A 25,749-nucleotide genomic window follows, 5' to 3' on the forward strand; every position below is an offset into this window, starting at 1 on the left:
TCCCACCCGCAGCAGGCAGGAGTTACGATGTCTGTGTCCTCGCTGACACTGCTTACTTTCTTTTCTGGCCGTCCTCTTGGGGCAAGGCAGTGCCCAGTGTGGGTCTAGTTTGCGTCTCCCAGTGGTGGGTGATGTTGAGTCTCTCGTGCCTGTGGCCACTTGTACGTTGGCTTTGGACAAGCGTCTGCTCAGATCCTTTGCCCGTTTTGTAATTGAGTTCCTTGTTTCTGTGGTTGCATTGTCCTGTGGGGTGGTTGACCGGCACGCACCATGTGAATTGATCCCACGTCTTCCATGTGGTCCTCCCGATTACCAGGTGGGAGGAGCAGGGGCCCTGGGAGGGCCCTGACCCCAGGCAGGAGGAGCAGGGGCCGTCGGTGACCCCAGGCCGGAGGAGCAGGGACGTCGGTGACCCCAGGCCAGAGATGCGCATTCTGTGTCGGGGCCGCATGGCCAGCACTGGGGCAGTGGAGTTGTGGGCACTGTTTTTTTCTTTTACTTTCTTTGATATCTTCCAAATCCTTGTGAAATCTTTTTTTTTTTTTTTTTTTTTTTTGAGACGGAGTCTCACTCTGTCGCCCAGGCTAGAGTGCAGTGGCCGGATCTCAGCTCACCACAAGCTCTGTCTCCCGGATTTATGCCATTCTCCTGCCTCAGCCTCCCGAGTAGCTAGGACGACAGGCGCCCGCCACCTCGCCTGGCTAGTTTTTTGTATTTTTTTAGTAGAGAAGGGGTTTCATCGTGTTAGCCAGGATGGTCTCGATCTCTTGACCTCGTGATCCGCTCGTCTCAGCCTCCCAAAGTGCTGGGATTACAGGCTTGAGCCACCACGCCTGGCCAAATCCTTGTGAAATCTTTATCAAAATTCGTTAAGGAGAAGACTCATGTCGAGCCGAAAGCATTGTGCCAGACAGTGCTTGGTACTTACAGGAATGGCCATGTCCCCAGGAGCCGGTGGACGAATCTGTCCTTGCTGCCACCCGTGTGGCTGCAGCGTGAGGCAGGAGGGACTGGCGGGTGTTGCGCTCCTCCCCTAGATACTCAGGCCTTGCCAGCTCCCCGCTTGGCCCCGGCCCTGTCCATCCAGCCCCTTCCCAGGGCTCCATCCTCTCACCCCTGCCGCCCTCCCCCTGTTTTCCTACGTGAGGTGAATCCTCGATGAGAGGAGTCTGGGTACCCTGCCCCCTCCGTGTGAAGACAAGGGCAGTCCCTGCTGCTTTGTAGGGAAACCTCACCCAAGAGAAGCCCCGGCTCAGCAGGACGGAGCCCGGCGGTCCTGCCTCAGGGTGCCCTGGTGCCCAGAGAGGGCGGGGACACCCCAGCCGGGAGAAAGCGTGCAGCTCTGCCCTGCTCTGAAATGTCCGGGGCTCAGCCGCGCCCTCCCCCTTTTTCAGAGCAACCTCTGGGCCTTGGCAAGGATGGGCCCAGGCAGAGGAAAGCCACCTCGTTTCCTTAGCTTTTAGATTTTTAAAGGAGCAGTGGGGCCAGGTGGACTTGAAGCTTTGTGGGTTTAAGACGTAAATTCACTGAGCTTGAAGACTTGTTCTTGGAAGTGAACAAAACACACATAATTTATTCATGGATTTTAGTTGGCCTGTTTCTGTACAAAGGGAGCTTTTAAATTTAATTATTTTTAAGCATTAGAGGATGGTATATCTGAGGCAGCTGGAGGCCCTGGTCTTCCCTGCGAGCAGGGAGGGCCCTCGGGACAGGGCTCGGGAGGAGGGGCTGGAGGACACTGAAGGCCTCAGATCACCGAACAGTGGGCCCTGCTAGGGGGTGACTCTGAATTCCAGTCCTAGCAGACACATTTCTTGTGTTCAGCATAGGGGGCTCCAGGCCTCGGCCCCCGTCTCAGTTGCCTCCACGATGTCAGCTTCCAGGTGTGGGGACCGGGTGCCACCCCACCCCCTAGTTACACCCACATGAGGCCGAGGTGCCAAGTAGCACAGAGATGCCACGTGATGGGTGATTTTCAGCAGGGACTCAAGAGAAAAGTTTGTTCCTGTGAGGACAGAGCCACAGCCTTGGCCACGAGATCCCTGGCGGGAGAGGAGGCAGGTGGCGAGGGCCACACCAGCAGAGCCGCTCCTGGTGGACGCCAAGTGCGTGGTACGGTCAAGTGTGAAGCGTGGGCCTGCTGGCCTTGCTGCTTCCTGGTCTTCCTGCATCCCGTTCGCCACCCCTCACCTCCTGGCCCCAGCCTTGCTCTTGCGGGGAGGCTGGTGTCCTCTGGCTGCCCCGGGGCAAGTCAGACCACCTGGGTGTGGAGTGGGGCGCTTACCTGTTTCTGCCTGACCCTCCTTCATGCGGGGACTCTGGGATGCCATGACTTGGCTCTGGCCCATCTGGCCTGGCCCAGCCCCCAGTGTCCACTTCTCTGAAAGGCAAAAGTGGGGGTGGGGCCTCTTTGATGTGGGGCTGGGGGCTGCTCGGCCAGTCTCCCTGGAAAAGGCCCTGGTGACAGTCACTGCTCGCTGCAGTGGCCGGTGTCCTCAAAGGTGAGGGTGTCTGGGTGGCTGTTGGTGCAGGGCCCCAGGGACCTGTTGCCCTCTAAGCTGGGACTTCAGTCCTGCCTCTGCCCCCAAACGTGGTGGGCTGAGAAGAGAGAGGCCCTTGGAAGAGGGCTGAGGAACCCCAGGGCCTCACAGGACCTGCAGCGTGTGGTGCCTCCCCCCGCGGCCTGTCCGCCTGTGCTTAGAGCTGCATCAGGCACAGCCTGCCTTGGCAGGCAGCAGGGGACGAGCCCAGAGAATGCATGCATGGACGTGGAGGTCCACGGCCGTCAGCACTGCAGCCCTCGGCCGGGCACTAAGGGCTGAGTGTGGGGCCAGAGCAGAGGGAGCCTGGAGCTGGATGGGCAGCTCTGGGGCCGGGGTGGAGGAAGTGCCGCTTGGGATGTGTGTTTGCTCCCTACGGCACGTCCACAGCACCTGCCACCCCACTTTGGGTGACCCTCCCGTTTGTCCTGTCCTAGCGCAGCCACATCCCTTGGGAACCTGCTTGTCTCCGGGACCTTCTCTCTGATGCACAACCTCAGAGCCCTCTGTCACCATCCCTCCCCAGTCCCGGGAGCAACCCCCGACCTCCCCCTGTCCTGGACGGGAGCTGGAAGGGACGTGGTTCCCGTCCTGCTGTGCCAAGGCCGGTGACCCGAGGGTACCCTCGGCCTCCCGGCCTCACCTCGTCTCCCCCTGTGGTGGTAGCTGGGGTGCCACGTGGTGCTCGCTGGCAGGGCAGAGGCAGAGGCAGTGGCCCCGGCTCGTTGAACCTTGGGCGCTGCCTGTTCTGAGGTGTCCGCCGTGGCCCTTGCCGTGCGGCTTCTCTCTGGGCTCTTTTGGCCTCGGATTCATTTCTGGAGCCTCAGAGTCAGTTCTCTTAGAGCCTGGTTTTGGCCAGTCTCTCCTGCCTATAAAAAGCCCTGCCCTGGATTCCCTGCTCCATGCCAGTTCTCCCCCTGCCCCCACCGGCACGGCATGGACACTGGCGCCCGAGTGACGCCTGAGGGTGACGCAGACACCAGCTGTCACCCCAGCCCCCCATGCGTTCCTCCACCACACCCCTGGCCCCGTGGCAAGGTGGTGGTTTGGGCAGACGGGTTTGCTGGTCCCCTGGAAGTCCAGGTCACCTCTGCCTGACCCTGGCTGTGCCGTCTCCTGGGGGCACCTGTGCTCCTGGCACCCGGGGTGGAGGCTGGTTGTCTCCTTTCCAGACCCTTCTGGGTTTGCAGTGGCCTGGTTGGTTTCCCTGAGGTTCCCTCTGTAGGGAAGGGCCTGCCCTCCTGCCAGGGGCCCTTGTGTGCATCCTGAGCTCACTGTGGCTTTGGAGGTGGCTGGGCGGTGGTGGGCAGAGCCCCATGCTGTCCTCTGCCTTTGAGGTGGGCACGGCACACGTGAGAGCTGAGCGCTGGCGGAGGAGGCCACGACTAGTGCCCAGTGGTTGAGTCGCTGGTGCCCACTGAGGGCCCGGGGAGTGAGGGACCCCCTGAAGAGGTAGATGGGAGCCGGACCCTCCTCCCATAGATGCCTTTTCTTTTCTTTTTTTTTTTTTTTTTTGAGACGGAGTCTTGCTTTGTCACCCAGGCTGGAGTGCTGTGGCTGGATCTCAGCTCACTGCAAGCTCCGCCTCCCAGGTTCACGCCATTCTCCTGCCTCAGCCTCCCGGGTAGCTGATACTACAGGTGCCGCCACCTCACCCAGCTAGTATTTTGTAGTTTTTTTTAGTAGAGACGGGGTTTCACCGTGTTAGCCAGGATGGTCTCGATCTCCTGACCTCGTGATCCGCCCGTCTCGGCCTCCCAAAGTGCTGAGATTACAGGCTTGAGCCACCGGGCCCGGCCAACATAGATGCCTTTTCAAGTAACTGTCGGTTGTTCAGAGAAGAGGGGGAGGGTTCATACTTCGCATCAGATGCATGCGTCCTGCGTGGGTGGTGCCGGCCGGCTGTGCCCAAAGTCGTGCCCTGCCTCTGTCTCCGCAGCCTGGCGTGGACTCACGTCTGTGTGCTTGTCTAGCCTCCCCTCGCCACTGCTTCCCTCCCCTCCCCTTCTTTCCTTTCCCCTCTCCTCTCTTCCCTTCCTTTCCCCTCCCCTCTCCTCCCTTTCCCGTCCTCTCCCCTGCCCTGCCCCGTTTGTCTCTGCTGTGCCCGGGACCAGGGCAGGGCTGGGCCCTCACTCTGCTGAGTAAATGAGTGTGGGGGCCGGGCCTGTCTGGGGTCAGGGCAGCCAGGCAGGGTCTCCTGCAGGAGCAGGCATAGTCCCAGGGAGCAGGCAGCTGCCTAGGAAGGCAGTCAAGCAGATGGGGACCCCGGCTGCCCCAAGACTGGCACGGGGCTGGTCCTCCCTGCGTCTGGCCTCTGGGTGGGTGGCAGTGGCTTCCTTGTGACTTCATCCCTCCAGCCTGGCAGGTGGTTTTATGCAGTGTGATTGGTCCCTGAGTGTCACAGCAGCATTGGAGGTCAGTTTGGCGTCTGGAATAGCTGCCATCGAGAGAGGCCCAGCCGCCAGGCAGCTGGGAGTATGAGTGTGGGCATCGCACTGGAAGCACGGGTGAGGTGCCTCCTTTCTCTGGGCCAAAGTTTCCCCAGATGGTAACGTGGACGCCAGGAACGCAGTTGTGTGGACTTTGTGAGGATCTAACACAGCAGTGTGTAAAAACCCTCAGCACCACGCGTGTCCTCGGGCACTCAGAGGTGGTTGTGAGCAGCGCAGATGCCGTTGGCCTAGTTCTGAGAGGGTGACCCAGGGGTCTCCTGGGGTGCAGCTCCATGGTGTGGCGTGGATGGTGGCAGGAGGCTCCTGTGGTCATCACTGCTATGGTCGGGAGCGGCCCTGGGCTGTGCGCAAGGCAGTGAACGTGGAGCTGAGCAGCTCCCGAATCAGGGTCTGTGTTGCTCGTTGAACTCCTGAACTTCCCCAGATTCCTGAGTTTTCCTCTAGCCGAGGCCGGGGCCAGCCAAGGGAAGGGTCAGCCAGCTCATCCAGACCTTGCCCAGCGATGAATCTCCAGCCTGGGTTGCCCTGAGGCACGCTGGGGAGGACTCAGGACAAGGCCCCTTGAGGCTGAACCTGAAATCTAGGAAACTCGAGGTGGGTCCTAACAGGGCTTGTCACTGAGTGTGGGCCTGGACACGACCCTGCGGCATCTCACCCACGGGCACCAGTCCCTGTTGAGCGAGGTCCACGCAGCCCTTTGTTTTGGACGGAGCTGACGCTCAAGCCAGACTCCGACTCCATGCTTCGGAGGCTTTATCGCCTCTATAGGAAGAGAGGCCTGGAGATACCAGGTTGTCTTGGGCCACAGCTGGCCCTTGGCATGGCCAGGGAGCAGCAAAGCGGTTCGTTAGGACAAGGGCCGACCACACCAGTGTCCGTGCTCAGAGGTTCTGGGTTCTGCCCTCTTGGTGTCATCCAGTGCAGGCCACGTGGCCACCTGGGGAGGCCTGGGTCGTCGTCATATTCTGAGTGTGACCAAGAGTTCAGGGACCACAGTACCTTTCTGGGCCCCTCTCAGGGTCTTTGGAAAAGCCCAGAATGAGCTGGGCTGGTGGAGAATTCAGGAGGTGCGGCCTGTTCCCCCCTGTGCTCTGAGAAGCAGGGGTCACTGGCGAGAGGGCTGGGTGACCGGGCAAGCAGCCTGAAGGCATTCTTTATCTGCCCTCGGGCCTGGTGAGCCAGTGACCGGCATGGGCTTTCAAACTACCTCTCCAAACGTAGGAGATGCTTCACTTAGAGACATATTTTTTAATTTAAAAAAAATCTGAGAAAATGTGATCCTGAGGTGAGCCCTGGGCCCAGTACTGCCTGGGACAGAGCAGCCGTGGAGCCTGGTGTGTGTGCGCCCCCAGCCCATGCACCCCGGAAGGCACGCCTCGCACCCTGCTCCTGGCAGGGCCCGTGCCAGGTGGGCCCAGGCTCCAGGGGACAGTGGCCCAGGACTTGAGATGTTAGAAATAAATTTTTGGTGCCACAAAAGAAATAGCACTCAAACATAAATTTAATTTTCTCAGCAAGGCAATTTTCCTTCTGTAGAAGGATGCCTCTCACAGATGGAGCAGCATCTGAATGAGGGAGGTGGGAGTCTCATCCTAACACAGCCCGTCCCTACTACTGTGTGGTTCCCCTGTTGGCTGGGGTTGGACCGCACAGTCTAAGCTAATTCCAATTGGCTGTTTTAAAGAGAGCAGGAGTATGAGCCAGTTGTGGTGGGGTGAATAGTTCAGCGGGAAGGATGGTTACAGAACAGGTGACTCAGGATGACTAAGAACAGAGCAGGTGACAAGGATGACTAAGGTCAGAGCAGGTGACCAGGGGTGACTAAGGACAGAGCAGGTGATAGAGGCTAGGAGGGGGTTGTTTACGGAAACTAGGGGCAAGGAGACGTAAAGAACAAGGAAGTTTTAGAGTGAAGAACAAAGAATGGGGATCTAAACATACGGATACATTGCTTCTTTGGAGAGGAGCTCAGAACTCATTATACTTAACAATTGACAGGCTAAAACCTTTGAAGAGGAATGTATTATATTCTACAGGAGAGGTGCCGCTGGCCTGTGCCTTCTGCAGGGACAAGGAGCAGCTGTGGCCGGCAGGTGTTGGCGGCTGTGCTTCAGCCCCGGCCCCAGCTCCAGCTCTTCGAGTTGCTGGCGTCTCTAAGGCCCATCCTGAAGTGGCCTGGAAACTGCTGAGTTACTTCTGGAATCTGCACCATGAAAGTGAAACCTGGACTGTGATACGAGGCTGGTGAGAGGGTGCCCTGCCATCACACCCGGCCTTGGAGAAGACTCATTCCAGTGGCCCCCTGGTTCTCAGGGACCAAATGGTGGTTTTTGTTTGTTTGTTTTTTTGTTGTTTTGTTTTTGTTTTGTTTTGTTGTGTTGTGTTTGACACGGAGTCTCACTCTGTCGCCCAGGCTGGAGTGCAGTGGCACTATCTTGGCTCACTGCAAGCTCCACCTCCTGGGTTCATGCCATTCTCTTGCCTCAGGCTCCCAAGTAGCTGGGACTACAGGTGCCCGTCACCACGCCTGGCTAATTTTTTTGTATTTTTAGTAGAGACGGGGTTTCACTGTGTTAGCCAGGATGGTCTCGATCTCCTGACCTCGTGATCTGCCCATCTCGGCCTCCCAGAGTGCTGGGATTACAGGCCTGAGCCACCACGCCAGGCCCAATAGTGATGTTTTTACTGCTCTGGGCCTAATCGCATGCACCGTTGTCTGTGTTGTGACTTCCGTGGGAGGTTCTGTTGGAGAAGGAGCCACACAGCTATGTGGGACCCGGCACTCCTTTATCACCATCATCCGGGGCCACAGACAGCCCCTCTCACACGTCGCTGGGATATGAAATTAGGGAATAAATGGGAATTTTCAGTGCTATGCAGCTAGCGCTAAGATCCTCCTCAGTGTGACATCTGAGACCTTTTCCCAGCTGGAGCCCTGTCATTCATTCATTCATTCATCCCTTGCCAGGCTGGGCAGCTGCCAGAGGCACAATCCGGAACCGCCCCTTGCTAATGGGCGGACCGGTGAAGGCAAAGCAGGCTCACTGTGCAGACTGATGATTGACAGTTCCAGGGTGTGATTGACACAAGCGCCTGCCAGGAAGGAGCCCCTTCAGAAGCAGTGGGTGGGGCGGGGCGGGGAAGGCCGTGGGGAGGAACGACCTTGAGAGGAGGCTCACAGGACTGTGCCCGGAAGGAGGGAGCAGCAAGGACCCTGCGGGCAGCGGGGGGCACAGCACAGGCCGTGGCTGTAGGCGAGGGTGGTGCCCAGGCGTTGACGGAGGGGAGCTTGCTGGATGGGGCAGCGTGGGGTGAGGGTCAGGAGGGCCCCTCGAGAGCCCCTGGCCATGTTAGTTGCATGTTTCGTGACTAAGGAGTTAGTGACGCCTGGGTGTGACCTATTTCCTGTTCGAATTAAACATGTCATTAGTCTGTGTCATCCTAAACCAGATCACTCGCAAGGAATGGAAAAACCTTGAAATACGTTTTTAAACTGATGAAAGTGAGATACTGAGGCCTCTGGGGAAATAGACCAGACTCCGGGGTCTGCACCCTCAGAGTGGCGAGCTGCGTCTGTTAGGGGTGACCTGAGGTCCCTGCTGTGAACCAGCTTATTGAAACAGAAGTCATTTCTCATCTTCTCGAAGAACCTGCAGCCCCTGTCAAATGTCAGCCATTCCCCATGTCTTGCTGACACTGTCATTAGGATTCCTGTGAGGGCCAGTGGGGAGACAGCTCAGTCTTGGCCCTGCTTCTGACCCCCCCAGTGCCCCCAAATGCATACTGCTGGCCTTTCCTGGGTTTAATTTTATTTTGCAGTGGTAGAGGTTGTTTTGCTAAAATTATTTAAAAATCTGCCTTGTGGAAAAACGCCCACATCAGGGTGACCATCTGTGGCAACCGAGAATTCCTCAGAGGCAGCGTCGTCACCGCCCAGCTCAGCGGACGGCACAAGCTGCCAGCCAGACCTCTGTCTGTCCCTGCTCGAGGCCCCAGCTGCCCCTTCCTCCTGGCACCTCTCTCATCTCCGGAGTCCAGGTTTTGTTCCCAAGGTCCTGCCTTTGTATCTAAATGCTGTGTCCTCTCCCCGGACGATCTCCTCCAGACACTGGTTCTCAGGGACCAGCTCCCCATGGGCGATGATGTCTCTGATACAGGAACTTATGGGTAATTTGCAAGTTTGCACAGAAAGTGGAGGCCGTTTGTTCCTCCTGGGGTGGGTGAGCGGGGCCTCGGGGAGCAGGTACGGGACAGGACACAGGAGGAACAGGCACAGCTGGTGGCGTGCAGCGAACAGCAGGGGCCACACCAGGTGGTGGCTCCCCTGGGGCTGTCAAGGCCGGCCCAGCCCTGAGCAGGTGGGGTCTGCAGATGGGGTCTGCAGATGGGGTCTGCAGGTGGAATCTGCAGAGGCCTCCTGGGTTGGAGGAGACTTACTCAGGGGGAGTTTTGGTCTTGCTAGAAATTCCGTGAGACGAAAGATGACATTTTAATTCTGTCATTGAGGCATGATCTTTTCAATACAACCCCCTGTGTGAGGGGTGTGAGGGAGGCTGTTCCTGCGTGATACGGTGCCCGCTCCTTCAGGCTGGGGCTCTTGGCCAGTTCGTCTTTCATCCTGTGTCTGACTTTCTCTATCATTTCTAAAATGACTAAGACAATTTATTTTGTAAAAAAAATAAAAATAAGGCGTTAAGATGATTCTGCTTTGTAGAGGGATCCCGAGGAAGCGTCTCCTCTGGGACTGGCCTGTCCCCCTATCTTGTTTTCCCTCTAAGTGACCTGGAAGTTCCCAAATCTCGATTTTAGTTCTGACAAGTGGAGACTTTACCCCCATACCTTTTTAAAACCTTTTTAAAGGTTTAATTTCAAGGAGATACAATTTCTTTTGTGTGTTTGGTTACTAAAGCTGTCTTGCATCTCAAATGTGATTTAGGAAATCTAACAAAATGCACTGGCCACGTCCTCTAAGTAGGAGGAGGCCAGCGGGCATCTCCCCTCCTCGCCCCTTCCCTGGCGGTCTCACTGATGTCCCGCCGCCCCCACCCCTCCTTCCTTTCTTTCCCTTGGCGTTGTCATCAGACTGCAGGGACAGCCCCTGGTGCAAGACATCCTGTTGTTGATTTACTTGTTCTCTCATTTGTTTCTGTGTTTGTTCTATTTCGTTCATTCATTCATTCATTCATTCAAGTTCAGCTGTGGAGACCATCAGCCACTCTGCCTTTGGCCTGTGTCTGCCACTGGCTGTAGGGCCCGGGGCAAAGGTCTTCAAGTGCCTTGGGCTTTAGTTCCCCTTCCTGGAGAACGAGGGTGGGGGAGGGCCTCCCCTGGGGGGCTTGTGAGGATGAAATAAGCCAGTGCATCTGACACTTAGCAGGCACTTCATAGCAGGTACTGAGTGGACACACAGCACTTTGCTACACACAGCAAAGGTGTGTGGTAGAGGCGTAGTGGATGCGTAATCCAGACGCATGGTAGACACGTGAGGACACGTGGCAGAGATACATGGTGGGTGTGTAGTGGATACAGCAGGCATCGTAGATTTATAGCAGATACATAGCAGATGTGTAATGGGAACCAGACATGCCAATGACACGTCAGGAATGTCACCCAGAGGACTGTGTCTTCTTGGGGTCCTGGGGCCCTTTTCATGAGGAAGGATTGCAGGTGGGGCTTTGGCAAAATTGTCCAATTTCCATCCCCTGTCTCCTTTCCCCAGGCACCGCTCCCACCCGGTGGCAGGTGGAGAAGGTGACTTCTATACTGGGGGCCAGGATCAGGAGCAGCCACATGCCAGAGCGGGTGGGCAGCCCCGGTGCCTGCCTGGCCCTGCCCCGACCTCCACACCAGTTCAGCCCTGTGTCCTGCCCAGGATGGGTGGGTGGGTAATTTAATGTATTCATTCATTCATTTCCAGGGTCTCGTGTGGGCTTTTTGAGGCCTGGTACACGTTTTTTATTGCATTTTTGTTTTACTTTGTTATGAGTAATGATAGATTTCTAGAAACTTTGTATATTTTTTCCTTCACTTTATTTCAACTTTGTAGAAAAAAGATCTAAATATGCTAGTCCGCACCTCCCCCCACAATGCTCCTGCGTCACGGATTGGTTCAGAACCAGGAGACACAGGGTCCAGAAACCTCGGGGCTGGAGGGGCTTCACCCTTTGGACTCTTACTGTTTTTGTATTCTGGCCCCTCCCCCTGAGGAAGGGGCCATGCCTCTCTCTCCGTCTGTCTCTCTCAAGAGACAGGGTCTTGCTCTGTCGCCCAGGCTGGAGTACAGTGGTACAGTCACGGCTCACTGCCGCCGGGCTCAAGCAAGCCTCCCACCTCAGCCTCCCAACTAGCTGGGAGTTCACGTGCGCACCACCACACTTGGCTAATATTTTGCTTTAGTAGAGATGGGGGTCTTGCTTTGTTACCCAGGCTGGCCTCGAATGCCTCAAGTGATTCTCCTGCTTTGGCCTCCCAAAGTGCTGGGATTACAAGTGTGAGCCACCACGCCTGGCTGGACTGTGGGTTTTTTGGGGGCAAGAATTGTACTCACATCTCTGTTTTCATAGTGGGTCTTACTAATGGTTAGTGGACAAACAGCAGCTGATGTTCTCACCCAGCCTTGTTCTGAGAGGACTCCAGAAAGCAAGTTGTAGCCCCCGTGACTGGGGAAGGCTTCCTGGGGAGAGCGGCCGACACCGCTGCCGCCGTAGTAAGGGTTTATCTATCATGACTGATTTATTTATCAGTTGAAGACACAGTTACACAGAGTATGGGGTGCGGTGGCCGGTGCTAAGCAGCTGGATGGTTCAACAGCCGGCACGACTGGTGGCGCATGTGCCTCGGGAAGGCCTGGGAAGGGGACGCAGGGCTCCGCAGGGAGAGCTGCCCCCGCCCAGCCCGAAGAAGCCCCCCCAGCCCGAAGAAGACCCCCAAGCTCCATCAGTCACACGGTCATGCCCTTTTCCTCATCAGCACAAACCCCGCTTCCTTGAAGAGAAGCGTGAGGCTGGGCACGTGTCTGTGGGCCCAGCTACGAGACCAGGTAGGATCGCTTGAGCCCAGGAGGTCGAGGCTGCAGTGCTGTGATTGCAGCACTGCACTCCAGCCTGGGCCACAGAGAGAGAGAGAGACAGAGAGAGAGAGACAGGAGAGAGAGAGAGAGAGAGAGAGAGAGACAGAGACAGAGAGAGAGACACAGACAGAGAGAGAGAGAGGAAAACTGTCTAGAAGGGAAAACAGGGACAGCAAAGTAGACGGAAGGAAGGGCCTCTGGGGCGGTGGGGCGAGTGCCGGCTGCTCTCTTCTGCACACGCTCCTGTGGTCTGTGGGGACAGACTGCACCTGAGGCAGCAGTGGGAGGAGAGGGGTGAAGGGCAACATGCCCCCATTTAAACACCTCCTGGCCTGGACACCAGCTGTTCACTTGTAATCACTAGTCACCCTGAAGAGATGGGACGGACCCCTGCCTCAAATTTGGCTCAGGTGTCCACACAGATGACAGCACTGCACACAGACGGGAGGGAGCTTCTTGCCACATAACGAGGCTTTCTGGGGAGAGCAGGGGAGGGGGGTCTTCCAGGCTGGTCCGGAAAGGTCTTGAGCACGCCGGTAAGGAGACTGCCTCGGTTTCCATGGTGGTTCGGGGGCAAGGCAGGGTGAGCAGGGGCTGGGGCTTGCAGGGTTTGAACTTTCCTCAGGGCCAAAGGAGAGAGCCCAGGCTCCCATCACCTCATTGGAATGTGGGCAGGAGGGGAGCGGGTCGTCTCAAACACCGCCAGCAGCCGAACATCAAAAATGGGGTCCAACTCTTGATTGCGATTTCTTTGGCCGAAGCCTGGACTCCCAGCCCATGGGCTGAGGGGAGGCTGCCGCCAGTGGTTGGATAGATGCCAGTGCTTGCCCCAGAGCTGCAGGGGAAGAAGGCGGCCTGAACCTCAGCGCCTCTGTGTCCAGTTCAGGGGCCAGGACGGCAGCATCGGTCTGCGAGGGGTATGTGCTCTAGAGGAGTGAGGGGACAGACAGGTGAGCCCTGGAGGCATCCAGTGGCGTGAATGGTGGGAAGGGGCGTAAGAGGGGAGGCTGGGAGGGGACAATCCCAGGTGGCAGGGAATGGCCGTGATGGGGCCCCGGGGTGGAGCCCAGGCAGGGAGCATCCAGGGGAAGCTGGTGTGGGTGGGGACTGGGAGGAGAGAGGGAGGCCAGGCCTGCCCTGGCAAGTGGTGGTCAGAACGTCGCTCAGTACCGAGCAGGCAGGACGCAGCAGGCTGGCCTGTGGGGCCCACTGCTGCCCCCGGGGCCAAGCACGAAAGGGAGAGCTGGGGGGCGCTTCCTCGGGCGTGCTGTGGTGTGAGCGGGGACTGGTGAGTGTGCGCTGTCTTCGCAGAGAGAGGAGCAGTTTTCGGGGTGAGTAGCCTTTACTCTTCGCACCTCATTACACGGAACCCAGGCCTTTTATTCAGGAGGGCGCGGCCGGCCTCACTCCGACAGCCACCCTGGCTCGTTGACCTTGATCTGTGACAGCTCCCTGTGAGTTCAGACTCCTCAAGGATGCTCGCATAGCCAACATTGTTGAGAAGAGTAACCCCTTATCACAGCACACGTCTGTCGTGCCACGAAGCAATTTCCCGTCCCCTTGGCTCTGAAGGCCTAAGACACTGCGTCACAGCCATGCTGGTCCTTCCAAACCGGCTCGTCAGGAGGCAGGTCTTGTGCCCTGTGCCGGCCCTGCAGGCCAGCAGGTGACCCCAGCAGCTGGTTTGTCCCTGCCCGAGGGTAAAGGCCTGCGGAGTGTTTGTAGACACAACCTTTGAAAGGCCCTGAGAATGGGGCTTGGTCATGAGGGTGCCTGGGGCCCATCCGGCAGTAGAAGTAAGTGCATTAGGCATTTGGCCAAGGGTCACGTTAGGCCTTATTTATGTATTTACTTTTTGAGACAGTCTCACTGTGTCGCCCAGGCTGGAGTGCGGTGGCGCGATCTCAGCTCACTGCAACCTTCGCCTCCTGGGTTCAAGCGATTCTCTTGCCTCGGCCTCCCCAGTGGCTGGGATTACAGGTGCACGCCACCACACCCGGCTAATTTTTGTATTTTTAGTAGAGACGGGGTTTCACCACGTTGGTCAGGATGGTCTCAAACTCCTGACCTCAAGTGGTCCTACCACCTCAGCCTCCCAAAGTGCTGGGATTACAGGCATGAGCTGCCACTCCTGGCCAGGTCTTTTTTCAAATAAATGTCCAAGCAAGATGAATTTGGGGTGAAGTAGTCTCAGAGCTGCCAGGAGGAGCAGGGTGGCGGCGGCCACTGGGAATTGCTGTGGGTGATGACCAGGTGGTGCTGCCAGGAGGAGCAGGGTGGCTGCGGCCACTGGGAATTGCTGTGGGTGATGACCAGGTGGTGCTGCCAGGAGGAGCAGGGTGGCTGCATGCCACTGGGAATTGCTGTGGGTGATGACCAGGTGGTGCTGCCAGGAGGAGCAGGGTGGCTGCATGCCACTGGGAACTGCTGTGGGTGATGACCAGGTGGTGCCGGGAAGGTCACATTCAGACACATAGTTGTCATTGTTGGAGGAGAATTATTCTCCAGTCTTGGGTGGGAGGGGCTGCCCACCAGGCCTGGATGAGGCCCCACCCCCCACACACATGCTGGGACCACGAGAAGCACCCACTGAGGATAAGGGGGCTCCTGCGTTTGTGCTGTGCGTGGGAGGCGTCACCTCATTTGCATGTGGTCCTTCCACGTCTCCTGGGTGCCAGACGGGTCCTCAGGATTGTGGGGAGATGAGGGCCTCGTCCGGGACTTCGATGGGGCGTCCCCCTAGCCCCCTGTGGCTGATGGAGTGGCCTGACATCTTGTGCACACAAAGCCCCCCAAGAGCCCAGGAAGCACAGGGCCGGACCCAGAGCCCAGGAAGGGAGGTGGAGCTCCAGCCAAGGTGTCCAAACCTCAAAAGGCAGAACTGAGCTGCTTGGTATTTGAAAATTTTTTATTCAGAAAACTACAAAACCGACTGAAGTAGAGAGAATTACGTAGTGAAGCCTCGTGCACGCCCTGCCTGGCTCCTGGCAACCCAGTTGGTACCTGTAACTCTCAGCAAGCCCCTCTGGTGGATGAGGACCTCCGTGCGCGTCACCAGGCCAGAACAGAAAACGTTAGCACAGAGTCACTCGACTTCACCAGACGCAGCCAGGATTGCAGTTTCTCCGGCTCGGCTGTCTCAATTTTTTAAGAGAGTTCATGCTTTTGAGATCAAAGTTAAAAGACGGCCTGTGCCTCTCAGGGCCGGTCTGCCTCCCCCATGTTTCCTGGGGGTTCTGTGTCTGTGACCGGGGTGTGGAGCACTGTGTGCGCAGGTTTCTGTCTGTGATTTGTGTAATGGTGAGTGCTGTCTGCACCAACAGCTGGCTGCGTTCCGTGGCTGTGTGGGCTCCTGTACAGAGGCCACTCCTGTCCCTGGCCAAGCAGCACTGAGACAGGATTGTGTCCTCCCTCTCCTGAGGCAGGTCCTGTTCCAGACCTGCATTTTCCCGCATGTCACGTGTCCTGAGACCCCTCTGTGGATACGTCGTCCTCCTTCCATGGCCACACACACTCCCGTGCCGGGCGGGCTGGGCTGACTGATGGTGCATGTAGGGACTCTGTCCCATCTTTTTTAACTACAGATGGAGCTGCAGTGGGAAGCCGTGTGCAGATACCTCCCGTTTTACTTTTGTGCTGGGGCTTTTTTGGGATCAGTTCCTAGAAGTCGGGGACTGGGTGAAGGGGTGATTACCCTCAGACACTGAACCCCCAGAGGAAACACAGGGAGAGAGGGCAAGCCCTGCAAAGTGCAGGCCTTCTTTTAACACTGACCTTGGATTCTTGGGACTGCCGAGATCCCCTCCACCCGGGCTGTGCCTCTCTTCTGGCCCTTCGGCAGTGTCGAGGGAGCCCCCTACCCCGGCAGTGTCCAGGGATTCCCCCCAGGGCAGTGTCGAGGGAGCCCTTCAACCCCGGCAGTGTCCGGGGAGCCCCCAACCCCGGCAGTGTCCAGGGATTCCACCCAGGGCAGTGTCACGGGAGCCCCCCAACCCTGGCAGTGTCTGGGGAGCCCCCTGGCAGTGTCAAGGGAGCCTGCCACAGTGGGGTGCTGCCAGCCTTAGGCCTGGGCCAGTCGGGGTGGTTGGACGCCTGTTCTGGAGATAGAGAGGTCAGGTAGCCCAGGGCCCGCACTCTCAATAGAGCTTCAGGGCAAAGGCATCGAGGTAAATGCCTCATTTGAGTCCCTGTGTGATCCCTGGGTGGGGCCATGATCCTCCTGGGTGCTGGTCCGAGCGCATGGTGAGGCCATCCTCGCCTGCAGACCCCCAGCCTCTTTGCCCCATGCCCACTCACCTATTCTCACCTCCTCCAGGAAGCCTACCTGGCCCCCTCCAGGCGTATGGACGTGGCCCTTGTCCCTGCAGCTGTGCATTGACCTCCGTGGCTCTTGGAGGCCACATACTCATTCCCTCTGGGTGAGTGAGAGGCACAGCCTGGGTGTGTGGAGCCGTGGTGGCTCTGAGGTGCCACCGGTGTGTCCTCTCATGAGTGGGTGCCATCCGGGTCTGTCCTGGGCTGGTTGTAAGGAGGAGGTTGGCCTCACGTGGCCGTGTGCATGACAGTGGAGACATCACCAGCCTGCTGCTTGCACAGCCGACGGTAGCCCCTCTCTCTCTCTAGCCATGTCCCCAGGACTCTCGAGTAGTTGGCCTGGTGACCATGGGAGAAGCAGGCCCCGAGTCCCCAGGGCTGTGAGCAAGGCTGTCTGATTTGCCCCCTGGTCACCACCCCTGCCTGTCCATCTTTCCTGGGCAGATGGAGGTAGATGAACTTCCTGCGGCCGCTGTAACAGTGGCTGCCACTGGGGGGCTTAAAGCAACACGCATTTGTTAACTCAGCCGTCTGGAGGGTGCAAATTCAGATGGATCTCACTGAGCTAAAGTCAAGGCACCAGCAGGGCTGGTTCTTTCTGGAGGCTCCAGGGGAGACCCCGTTTCCCGCCTTCTCCAGCATCTGAAGCCACCTGCCCCTTGGCGCAGCCCTGAGTCACCCCAATCTCGGCCTCCGTCTCACGTCACCACCTCTGACACAGCCGCCCCCCATCCTTCTTGTGAGGACCCCACGGTGACCTGGGCCCACCCAGGTCATCCAGGAACATCTCCCCATCCCTACGTCCTTCACTCCATCGTCTGCAAAGTCCCCTATGCCATGGAAGGTGACACAGTCTCGGGTCCTGGGACTTGGACGTGGGGCTCTCTGGGTTTTGCACAGCTGACCATGGGAGCTTCTGGATGCTTGGCATTGGAGGCTTCTGCCCTCCACTGAAGGGATTCCTGGAGTGAGGGCAGCAGAGGGCACTCAGACGGAGGCACTGCCGGACACACAGGGGCGATGGGTTGAGGGGGAGCCGGGGAGCCGGCTGTCTCTGGGGGGTGACCCTTGACCTTGGTGGCCTCAGTTTTCTCATCTGTAAAGTGGTACACATGATACCTGCTCCATCTTCCTAACTGAACTGTCCCGAGATCATATGTGGTCGTGAATATTAAACATGCTGATTGCAACCCTGGACAGAGCTCCAGTGGACAGTTGAGCGGAGGCAGCCAGGTGTGGGTCCTGCCGTGGGCAGAGAGGGTCACACGGGGCCAAGCGGCTGCAGTGAGAGTCCACAGGATGTGGAGAGTCCCGGCCATAGTGAGGACACGGCGTTGCAGCAACTCATGCCCACTGCAGTGTCTGGAAGGCGGTGCTGGGTCTGCGCCATTTACGGGGTCGGGCTCTCATTCTTCCCATTTTACAGCCCAGCCTGTGGAGGCAGCAGAGGCCCAGGCCATGGGCCTGTGGGCTGTGCCACGTTGCTCAGATTCTGTGGTGTCGGTGGTGGGAGCCGCCAGGGAAAGCTGCCATCCCGGGGCCTGGCAGGAGAGGTTCAGGGCAGTGGGGTGGACTCCAGAAATGTCCAGTAGCAGAACTGCTAGACTTGGCCGTTGGCTGGGGTATTGAGGGAGATGTCTCCAGGGACGTCCGGTGTCTCCCAGGCTGGGCAAGGGGAGGTGCCGGCCAGCATGGGGACGTCTCCAGGGACGTCCGGTATCTCCCAGGCTGGACAAGGGGAGGCGCTGGCCAGCATGGGGCATTTCATCGGGGCCCTCCCTGGGGACAGCCAAGGACCTACAACCAATGGATCCCAGCAAAGAGGATCCCAGAGGCAAGAGACAGAATGGCCAGGGCTGAATCTGGCTCCAGTGGGGTCCCTGGGCGTGATCAGAGCAGGCAGGACCTGGCTTCCCTCTCCGCAGCTCCGGCACCAGCTTCTTCCACTCAGGCTTCATCCGCGGTCAGGGGGCTTCTGATCCCGTGGTAGCCCCGCGGCTCCTGGGTTGCACCTTCATGGGGGAAACAGAGACTCCTCTGGTACCAAGGTCCCCCGAGTCCACTGGGCCCTCGACTCCCTTGGGTCACTTGTCCACCCTCACACCATCCCTGGCCCAGGGTGACCGTGGGCCTCTGCCTGAAACCCTGCGAGTGTGGGTGGGGCGGGCTGGGTCCTGAGGGAGCTGGGGAGCAGTGGAGTGAATGGGCCTGGGGTGGGGCTGGTGGCCGGGAGTCCCTGCAGGGGCAGGGCTGGTGGACAGTAGAGTCCCTGTAGGGGCAGGGCTGGTGGCCGGGAGTCCCTGCAGGGGCAGGGCTGGTGGACAGTAGAGTCCCTGTAGGGGCTGGTGACAGTGGACTCTCTGCGGGGCCAGGTGGGGCTGGGGGACAGTGTAGTCCCTCCAGGACCGGTCCTTAAGGTAAGGGACTGGAAGCTTGCGCACGGCCTCTGGGGTCTTCCCCTCGGGTGCGAGGCCTGCCATCCTGAGCTCCCCCACCCCACCCCGTGCCCACCCTGAGGGCGGGACCCAGGCCAGTTCACACAGCACGGCGAGGCAAGGGCTCAGAGTGGAAGGCGGAAGGAGAGTCAGGGGCCTGCTGCACCCATGGGTTTTGCGGCGAGGAAGGCGAGGAGGAGCCGAGGTGGGTGCTGGGAGCTCTGGGGCCGGCTGTGCGTGTTGGGCTTAACTCGGGCTTAGCTGAGGTTACCGAGCCTTCAGGAGGGTGCTGTGGGAAAAGAAGAGGCAGAGAAGCTGTCTTTGGACCACTTGAGGGTCGGGGAGAGAACCCCACGGCAACCGTGAAGGTCTGGGGCAGAGCCAGGGAGGGTCCCAGGTTGTCAGGGACAGGCGGGGGGTGCAACATGGAGGCCTAGGGCTGAGCCTCCGAGAAGTGATGGGCAGGACGAGGGGGCCAGAGGGGATCACACAATGAGGGGTACACCTCAGTGGTCTGGGTGTCGCCGGAGAAGCTGGTTCTCAGGACTCAGAGGCAGACAGGGAGGGGCTGGGATTAGGGAAGAGTGTGTGACGGGGAGAGGAGGGGAGCCTGGGCCTCTTTCCTGATGAGGGGGACACTGGTTGCTGGATCCCCTGGCGTTAGGAGCTGTTCCCTGCCTGCTGCACCACCCCTGCCATCGTTGGGGTTCTCAGGTCAGGGCTGGTCTGGATAAGGAACTGGTGGGGCTGCTGCCGGCCTGGACTCAGAACCCTCACCCTCCAGCCCGCACCCTCGACTTCCCGCCAGCCGGACCCTCTGTCCTGGTGAGGGCAGCGCCCACATGCTGGCTCCACCCTTGTTTCTTGCCCTTTGACCTACAGCCTGAGGACGTGCAGGAGGTGCGTAGGTATCTGTGGGTCTGGCCTCCTGACCGACCGTCCGTCCACCACCAGGCTGCTGGATGTTCACCCATGTGGGAGAGATGGGTGCTGGGGAGGGGACCACTGCTTCCTTTCAGAAGACCCAGACGGGCAGTGCCGTGTGCCAGCCTCACCGTCGGCCCCCTTCTTTCACCTTAGTTATCTTCGAGGCGATGCTTCCCTGGGACAAGTCATTTTCGTGAATCTGCTGTAAAACGTCTCCCAAAGTCCAAGTGTTTCCCAAACTGAGTGGAAATCGTTGCAGAATGTGGTTTCCATCAAAGCTTTTCCCTCTTCCTTCCTTCACCGCTGCCTGGGTGACAGGGTTCCAGGAGTCCACCTAGAAGGCAAAAAACCCGGCTTTGCTTTGAACCCCCTAAATTGCTCATAAAACACATTGGGGTTTATGTGTAGACATGGTCCTTATGTGGGTTAAGGCTGAGGCCCCTGCCCCAGTGACACAGAAGCCTCAAACGGCACAGTGCACCTTCTGCCCGAAGCAGTTTGTGGGCGAGGCTGCCCACAAACCTCTGACACGCTCCGTTGCAATGAGGATGAACGAGCCTCGGGCGCGGGGTCAGCCTGGAACCCCTGCCCCGTGAACACCAGCCAGCTTCATGCTGAGGCCCCCTCAGTCTAACCCAGAGCCCCCAGCTGGGGTCCCAGCATAGGGGGCTGTGGGGTGCAGCCGCCGCTTGGAGCAGAGGTGAATGGGACCCCACACATTTCCTCCTCCTTCACCGGACGCTTGTAAACATCACAGTACTCAAAAAAGAAAGAAGGAAAAGGTCCTTGCAACTTGCTGGAGTTGCAGTTCCGTTTGTTGTTGTTCTTGTTGTTTTTGAGACGGAGTCTTGCTCTGTCTCCCAGGCTGGAGTGCAATGGCACGATCTCAGCTCACTGCAAGCTCCGCCTCCTGGGTTCACACCATTCTCCTGCCTCAGCCTCCCGAGTAGCTGGGACTACAGGCATCCGCCACCACGCCTGGCTAATTTTTGTATTTTTAGTCGAGATGGGGTTTCACTGTGTTAGCCAGGATGGTCTCGATCCCCTGACCTTGTGATCTGCCTGCCTCGTCGTCCCAAAGTGCTGGGATCACAGGCGTGAGCGCCCGGCTGAGACAGGGTTTCACCATGTTGGCCAGGCTGGTCTCAAACTCCTGACCTCAAGCAATCCGCCTGCCTCGGCCTCCCAAAGTGCTGGGGTTATAGGCGTGAGCCACTGCACCTGGCCCCGTTTTCTTTACGTTTGTGACTTAGAGTCATCAGCTGAAGGAAAGACAGTGACTTGGCTAGGGCCCGCCCACTGCTGGCCGAGGCTGGCTGGGTCACCTGGGTGCCTGCCCCTCCTGCTCTGGAGCCAGGTGCTGCCTGAGGGCCTGCAGCACCAGCCAGGGCCCAGCGGATCCCTCCAGGGTCTCAATTCTCACTAGCGAGTTCCTGGATTCATGAGTATGTGTTTTAATGTAAGGTTTTATTTTCTTTTATTTTATTATTATGTTGTTTTGAGAGGGAGTCTCGCTCTGTCACCCAGGCTGGAGTGCAGTGGCGCTATCTTGGCTCACTGCGAGCTCCGCCTCTCAGGTCCACGCCATTCTCCTGCCTCAGCCTCCCGAGTAGCTGGGACTACAGGCACCCGCCACCACGCCCGGCTAGTTTTTTTTATTTGTAGTAGAGACGGGGTTTCACCGTGTTAGCCAGGATGGTCTCGATCTCCTGACCTTGTGATCTGCCCACCTTGGCCTCCCAAAGTGCTGGGATTACAGGCGTGAGTCACCGCGCCCGGCCTAATGTAAGGTTTTAATGTAAGGTTTAAAAAGGCAGCCACCCCGTTTCCTCCCCTCTGGTCCCGCGTTCAGCCGTGATTTGTGGTGACTGTGACTTCCTCTTCGGTGGGTTGCCTGTGGATCGCCAAGTATGTGCTCCTGCTGCTTCTACCTGATGTCTCCCCATGTTGAGCTTTGAGGGGGGCTCATCCGGGGCATTCATGTTCTCTGCCCGAGTTTGCTCCTGACACAGGGCAGGTGGAAATCAGCAGGTGAGGACCAGGGTATCAGCCAGGAACTCGAAAGTGGCACGGAGGCAGCATCTGATGGCCCCTTTGTCAGAGGTGACCAGGACCTTGAGGGAGCTGGGGTGGACTTCTCTCTTCCTGACATCCTGGAATGGGGGTGCAACCTGCCGGTCTGTGTCCCAGTTGAGTTGGCAACATTTTTTGTCTTTTTTCGTGATGCACGAAGTAGTGGTGTTTCTGAGAGCCGATGGCAGCCTAGCTGCAGGGGAGAATGGTGGGGAGTGGGCGAGAGTTGGGGCACACGGGGCTCGTGGGGCAGAGGCTGTGGTCCAGTCCTTGTGGGGGTGACTCCAGGGACGGCAGGTGGGTGGTGTGGCCAAGGAGGAGGCCTGAGGTCAAGGCATTGGTGTTGGGGCAGGGAGAAGGGACCCCAGTGCCCACACGTTTGCGGGGTGGTAGATGATGATGTGGAAGTGCAGAGGGTGGGAGCCCAGCCCACAACATCCATGCCCTAGGGATTGGGTGTCACCCGTCAAGGGCTCCATGAGGCTGGCTCTGGGGGAGGGAGAGCGGGCGCCATGTTGCGTGTGTGCTGCGTGTGGTGTGTGTGGCGTGTGGGTGAGGGTGTGGCAGGGCGCATTCAGTTTCTGGAAGTGTTTGGAATGTTCAGGAGATAAAAATAGCAGAGGGCTGCGACCCGCCCCCCCAACCCCAGCCTTTCTCGAGGAGGACGCTCCGTCGTGGCCTGGGAGGACGCGGAAGGAGGGACCCCGGATGCAGGGCGAGTTTGTCTTGTGTGTTGAGAATGTGCTTTCCAGGGATCTCTGTTAATACAGGTAGCCCAAGCACAGTGTCCAGTGAGGAAAGGAACATTTGAAACAGAAGAGATGACTTATTTTGTTGGACAAAAAAGGAATATGGTAGACATTAATTCTTTCTCAGAAGAGGTTTTATTTGAAACAATTCACAAAAATAATTAAACAGCAGGTTGACTTTTGAGTTCGGCTCATGAAAGTTAAGTTTATAGAGCAAATAAAGAAAATAAGCCAAAGAAAGAAATAAGATGACTGGGTGGAGTGGCTCACGCCTGTAATCCCAGCACTTTGGGAGGCCGAGGCGGGCGGATCATGAGATGAGGAGTTCGAGACCATCCTGGCTAACACGGTGAAACTCTGTCTTTACTAAAAATACAAAAATTAGCCGGGCGTGGTGATGGGCGCCTGTAGTCCCAGCTGCTCGGGAGGCTGAGGCAGGAGAATCGCTTGAGCCTGAGAGGTGGAGGTTGCAGTGAGCTGAGATCACGCCACCGCATTCCAGCCTGGGCAACAGAGCGAGACTCCGTCTTAAAAAAGAAGAAAAAGAAGAAGCTGAGATGCAGCAGGTGTAGCTGCCTGCTGTTGGAGGGTTCAGCTTTTCTTTATGGAAAGACTGTTACGATCTGGGTGCCTCCCTTCTCTGATTTCTTTTTCTTTCTTGACTTTTTAAAATGGAAACAAAACTCGCTAAGACATGACGTCTGGAGTGTTCAACTCCACGAGTTTTTACAAAGCAAACTGCACCGCGTCACACAGCTGATCCGTGTGTAGCTTGTCCCCTGGGTGCAGGGCCGCCCCCACACCCCGTGGTGACCCTAGGCGTAACTGCCCGTCCCCGGCCTCTGTGCCTGCAGATAGTTTTGCTTGTTTTGAGCTTTTGTCTTGGGATCTGGGGCCATCCACCCTGAGTGCGGCCGCTCAGTCGGGCCCCTGTGTGGGGCTCTCCTGTGGTGTGGAGTGCGGTTCTGCCGTGCCCGTCCCCACCGCGGGGCTGCTCTGCTGGCTGAATTCTCCACGTCTTACGTATCCACCCTCCTCTTGCGAGGCACCGGAGTCCCGGCTTTTGGCCACAGACATCTGAGCGCCTTCTGTTGCCTGTGGTGTGTCCTTCCTGTGGACACACCCAGGAGTGGAGTTTCTGGGAAGCAGACGTTTCCCTCGCGTGGCCGCACCAGGTCACGCTCTGCACTGTGTTTCTGACTCCAGTTACGTGGGGTTTTCTGCACCCACAGCCACTCTGACACCAGCTGGTGTCGTGTGTTTCCGTTCAGCTCTGACATCAACTACCTGACGTTAGTGCAGACCCCGCAGATTACGGCCTCGTTCCCACAAGACTGCCCCTGCTTGAGAGCCAGCCGCAAGTGCCAGGTGACTACCTGGATTCTGACAAACAGCTGTGAATTGGGGGTGTCTGTGACCCCTTCCTGAGGCTCAGGGGTGGGTTAGAATAGCTCCCAGGATGCAGGAAAACGCTTTGCTTAGTGTACCCGTTTATTGGAAAGAACAGCCACATGGAGGAGCTGCACGGGCGGCTGAGGTGTGGGGATGCAGAGCCTCTCCAGGCACGCCACCCTCCAGCACCTTGGTGTATTCACCAACTCAAACACTCTCCAAACACAGCATTGAGGAGTTTTCGTGGAGGCTTCATGACAGGCACGATTGATTAAACAGCCGGCTGCTGCTGACTAACTCAGTCTCTCCTGTCTCCTCTCTGGACCGTGGGCTGTGGGATCAAAAGTTCCAACCCGTTAGGCATTCCTTGGTCCTGCTGAAGACTGGCCGCATCCTGGAGCTGTCTGGGGGCTCCCGGCTCCCCGTCATCTCATTAGCATGCAAAAAGAGGCCCTTACCACACCCCAGGATTCCCAGGGTCAGGGGGGCTGCGCGCAGGGAAACTGAGACAAAGGCTGAATCTGTGTTGATGGCACAGTCGATCTGGGTTGTGTGGGAATTCCTGGACCCACCTCCTTCCAGCACGTGGGCTGTCAGAGCCCTGGGTTGTCGCCAACACAGCAGATCTGGAAGGCACCAGGCTGTGGCCTCGTGACAGCTGAGGTGAGCGGCTTCTCCCAGGCTCCTGGGTTATTGGGGACCCTCCTTTATAATGGTGCCTGTTCCAGTCTTTTGCCCCATTTCAAGATTGGGCTGTCGAAAAGCAATGCCATTGGGCTGTCCGTCTTTTTTTGTTGGTTCGTGGGGACTGTGTTTTAGAGACAAGCGCTTTGATAATGTGTGTTGCAAACGTCTTCTGTCACTCGGCGGCGTCTGTCACTCGGCGGCTCACCTTCCGGTCCATGGATGGTGTCTTCTGATGAACAGAAAGCCAAAGCTCGCTTTATAATGAGGGGTTTTGCATCCTGGCTGCGTGTGGGGCCTCTTTCTGGGCTGATCTGGCCCCTTCGTTTTTTGCCCCCATGTCGTACTGTTCTGTTGTCTTCCGTTTTATAATCACCATTGGTAACTTGTGTTATGAGTCTCTGATTTGGGGTTTTTATTTTTAAAGTTTATCTTGGTTGTTCTTGGCTTTTTACATTTCCATACACATGGGCTTGTTAATTAATAAGCCATTCACAATTGGCTTATTTATTTTCAAAAGCTCAATAAGACATTTTGATTGCATTTGGATCTACTGATCAGTATGGGAGATTAGCGTCTTTACAATACTGAGGATTCCAATCCGTGGACCTATCTTTAGGCCTTTGATTGGTTTTTTTTCTTCTTGGTGGGGGAGTTCTGGAGGGACAGGACCTCACTCTTGCCCAGGCTGGAGTGAAGTGGCGTGATCATGGCTCACTGCAGCCTTGACCTCCTGGACTCAAGCAATCCTCCCACCTCAGCCTCCCAAGTAGCTGGGACTACAGGTGTGCACCACCATGCCCAGCTATTTTGGTGTTTTTTTGTAGAGACAGGGTCTCCCTATGTTGCCCAAGCTGGTCTTGAACTCCTGGGCTCAAGTGACCCTTCTGCCTCGGCCTCCCGAAGTGCTGGGGTTACAGGTGCGAGCCACCGTGCCCGGTCTTAAATTCTTTCAATAATATTTTATAGTCTTGTGTGTAGCAGTCACCCACATTTTTTGTTCAGATGATTCCCTGGTATTTCAATGTTGATGCTCTTTTAAACAGTATTACTTTTACAATTTGGTTTTTTATCTTTTTGTTTCTAGCAATGTGTAAAGAAGTGGGATTAACT

The 25,749-nt window shown here is 57.5% G+C and overlaps 1 protein-coding gene across 4 annotated transcripts in view; it reads left to right on the forward strand.

Moving 5' to 3' along the window:
• The window catches only part of PRKCZ (protein kinase C zeta), a 143,512-nt gene that overhangs the window by 42,336 nt on the left and 75,427 nt on the right, over positions 1–25,749 (forward strand). The window contains exon 2 of one of the 4 annotated variants that reach the window (XM_030942379.1): positions 7,030–7,237. The exons of the other annotated variants lie outside the window; for them this stretch is intronic. The gene's annotated coding sequence lies outside the window, so the exon portion shown is untranslated. The remainder of the gene's footprint in view (positions 1–7,029; positions 7,238–25,749) is intronic. 4 annotated transcript variants of the gene reach the window in all.

The sequence above is a fragment of the Rhinopithecus roxellana genome, chromosome 12 (genome assembly GCF_007565055.1).
Source record: "Rhinopithecus roxellana isolate Shanxi Qingling chromosome 12, ASM756505v1, whole genome shotgun sequence".
In the NCBI taxonomy this organism is placed as follows: Eukaryota; Metazoa; Chordata; class Mammalia; order Primates; family Cercopithecidae; genus Rhinopithecus; species Rhinopithecus roxellana.